This window comes from Platichthys flesus, chromosome 7 (genome assembly GCF_949316205.1).
Source record: "Platichthys flesus chromosome 7, fPlaFle2.1, whole genome shotgun sequence".
In the NCBI taxonomy this organism is placed as follows: Eukaryota; Metazoa; Chordata; class Actinopteri; order Pleuronectiformes; family Pleuronectidae; genus Platichthys; species Platichthys flesus.
In genome coordinates this window covers 10,222,097-10,225,560 of record NC_084951.1, presented here as the reverse complement: position 1 = coordinate 10,225,560, position 3,464 = coordinate 10,222,097, and the positions used below count along the sequence as shown (strand labels likewise).

The 3,464-nt window shown below is 39.5% G+C and overlaps 2 non-coding genes across 2 annotated transcripts; both read left to right on the top strand.

Moving 5' to 3' along the window:
- trnal-caa (transfer RNA leucine (anticodon CAA)) lies at window positions 1-111 on the top strand. Its single transcript has 2 exons — window positions 1-38; window positions 66-111. It is a non-coding gene; the product is annotated as a tRNA-Leu (tRNA).
- Window positions 112-466: 355 nt separating this feature from the next.
- trnal-caa (transfer RNA leucine (anticodon CAA)) lies at window positions 467-577 on the top strand. Its single transcript has 2 exons — window positions 467-504; window positions 532-577. It is a non-coding gene; the product is annotated as a tRNA-Leu (tRNA).
- Window positions 578-3,464: the final 2,887 nt, after the last annotated feature.

The window sequence follows — 3,464 nt, the reverse complement described above, 5'->3', positions numbered from 1 at the left end:
GTCAAGATGGCCGAGCGGTCTAAGGCGCCAGACTCAAGGACTGACTCCTTCCTTGTCAAAGGGATTTCTGGTCTCCGAATGGAGTCGTGGGTTCAAATCCCACTTCTGACATATGATTTACCTCCAGGTGTCTTTGTGAGGTGGTTTTACATTTGAACACTGGTTACATGAATGAAATCAAATAAAAAAATCTACATTTTGACTGAATATTCAATGGTGAAGACTATGTGACTAACAGAAGAACCTTAGTATCCTCTTGAGGAGGTTTGGGGTCAACAGGGGCCAATTTCATGTTTGTAAACCGGCTTAGTTGCTTAATTTTTTTAGGAAGATCTGTTCTTTCATGAAAATTCATTAAATGTGGTGAATGTGAAATCTTGATAATCTTTGTATGACCCAAATCAGATATGAAATATGATCTCTCTCTGTGTGAAGATCTATACGGTATAGGAAATAAATTACATATGTCAGGATGGCCGAGCGGTCTAAGGCGCCAGACTCAAGGACTGACTCCTTCTTCATCAAAGGGATTTCTGGTCTCCGAATGGAGGCGTGGGTTCAAATCCCACTTCTGACATTTCTTTACCTCCAGGTGTCTTTGTGAGGTGGTTTTACATTTGAACACTGTTTACATGAAACAAATAAACTATATTTTTTATATTTTGACTAAATATTCAACGGTGAAGACTATGTGGCTAACAGAAGAAGCTTAGTATCTTATTTGGGAGGTTTGGGGTCAACAGGGGCCAATTGTATGTTTGTAAACCAACTTAGTCGCTTTATTTTCAGGAAGATCTGTTCTTTTATGTAAATTCCTTGAATGTGCTGAATGTGAAATCCTAATAATCTATGTATGAGACATGGCGGGTATGCAATATGAATTTATTTAGGAAAGTGTAATATAAATACGTCAGGATGGCCGAGCGGTCTAAGGCGCGGAGTTAAATCATAAAAACAACTAACCCAGTTTCACAGGGGAACTCAATGATTGTCAGACTGTTTCAGTGACAACAGAAAGTTCTAGTGTTCGTGAACACATTTTTAAATCAGATCCATGCCTTGATTTTGATGAGCATATGATCTCCCATGCAAAATTATTTAATGTGGCAAAGAGGAAGTACAGTTCATATGTATTAACAATACTCTGTTAGTGCAGAGTGGTCTAGAGGACCAAGAGGATAGGTGCTCAGGACATAAGCTCAGAACTGAGTCAGCTGCATATGTGGCCTCTGTCAGTTATGTGTTTACAGTCTGTGTCACTTCTAGAGGCAACATGAAACAGCTAAGTTTGTAAATCAAGTTACAAAGTGAATTTTCTGATCTTCCATGCAGGTGTTGTAAACAGCTAAGATACACTGTCCAAGTGTTAATTGTGTTGTAACAACTCTTGACTATAGAAACCAAAAACAGGATATGTTCACGCTGTAAACAATTTTAGTTAGTCTATCCATTTCTAACTCGATACTATTCAAAAACACAGAAATCTACCTTAAGCTACATAATGGGCATGGTAGGCCAACCCTGAAGCGGATCCTAATGCAACTAAACCATCCATCTGGTACTCCAAAGATAATTGTTACAGCAAACAGAATCACTGAAAAGTGTATTTAGTGATCAAGACGTGTGAGGTGTGGGGTGAAATTAAGTGGGATAATGAGATTAAGTTAATGATCACTTCATCTGGATTTTATTAAATCAATGTTTTACATTGAATTTACGGTTTATCAAAGACAAATATAGAGAAATGTTCTGTTTTGTTTCAGAATATATTTCATGTCAGAGCTGAAAAGCTTTCAAAACAGAATTTAGACCCCAAAAATATAGTAAAGCTAAGAAAACCAGACTAACAACAACTAACAACAATGCTATTAGCACATTAAGGCAGCTGACACATGATGTCTACAATCAGGCCCAATTGACACGTCGCTCTACAGAAAGTACAGAAGCTGTGAGGTATGGAGGGACAAACACATCGTGGGGGATAGAGAAAGACAAAATACAGCTGAGCAAACCTTGGATAAAGACAAGAGAGCTTAACCAGGGGGGAAGCAGGTGTGTGAGGACAGGATGAGATGAGATTTTCCTCATGTTGGTGACGTCCACTCAGCTCTAAATGTCAAATGATGTCACCACCAAGATCTTATTTTATCACTCAACACTCCCACAGGTTTGTGTGTACTGAGGTCCTGCTGGGGACAAAATACTGTCTTTTCTGCACAGCTATAACTTTAACCCCCACAGCGACAGTACTGATGTTGTGTTACACAATAAAGGAGAGGCGGTGGTATAGTGGCAGAAACTTGGACTATAGGCAGAGAAGGTCTCTGGTTCGACTCCACGGAGAGACAACAAAAGACGAACCTGGATTGATCTGTCCAAAAATGCAAGAGTCTCCCTGCCCTGTCTAGTGCCCCTGAGCAAGGCACCTTACTCCCCCAACATCTGCTCCCCGTAGCGCTGTACATGGTCGCTCACTGCTCTGTGTGTCCTGCACCAGATAGGTCAAAAGCAGAAGTTAAATTTCCCTACCTGCATGAGTGTGCCTTTGCATGTCTGTGCATATGTTTGGGACTAATAAATGCATCTTAATCTTAAAATACATTTGCTATTCACAAATTAAAACAAGCTGATTTCTTTCCTGGACCCTGGAAAATGTCCAGAAAATTAAAAAATAAAAGTTCTGGAAGGTGTCCGTGGCAACTGACACAAACATTTGCATCACATACAGCCCCTCCTGGAACATTTGAGGAAAATATCTAATGTCATTGAATGTCTTAAAGGAGCTATACAATGAGTTCTGACAAATCCTGAATTGGTGGACGAACTGTAACATCTACATTTTCAAGTTGCCCTGCAGTTTTTCAAGTATTCAAGTCTAATCGTACATCAGAGGCTGCAAACACACTGTAATCCATTTCTTCACACCTTTAAAGGATTAAAAGACATGTTGGAGTGTCCTAAGCCTGGCTCCATCTCAAGTAATAGCTCGGTTTGCATCAAGATTAAGTGCAAAGAGGAGAGACATGCCAGACTTTAGATATCACCCTTTGTAATATTAAACAGTATTAGTGACACCAGTGCTTGTTTGCCTACTCTTAGCACATTTACTCTAATTTGACTGGTGTCAGGTCACTTAAAAAATAAAAATGTTATGTTGAAGAAACCAACAACAGGCACTTGTGGAATAAAGAATAATTGGGAAGTTAACAAGAGCAGTGAGAGCAAACACGAACAGAGAAAAGAAAAAGACCAGAGACGAAGACTTCAAACAGTGTCATAGAGATTGTAGTGCCGGAAAATCCACAATAAGCAACAATAAAGTCTTTAAGCAAAAATTTTGACCATCTTTGATAAACATTTTCTGTAATGTGTACTTTGATTTTTCAGTTTGGTCCATGTCCATTCCAATAACATGGAGGAGACGGTGCTTGTGACATGCAGCCAGCCACTGGGGGGATCCAGAT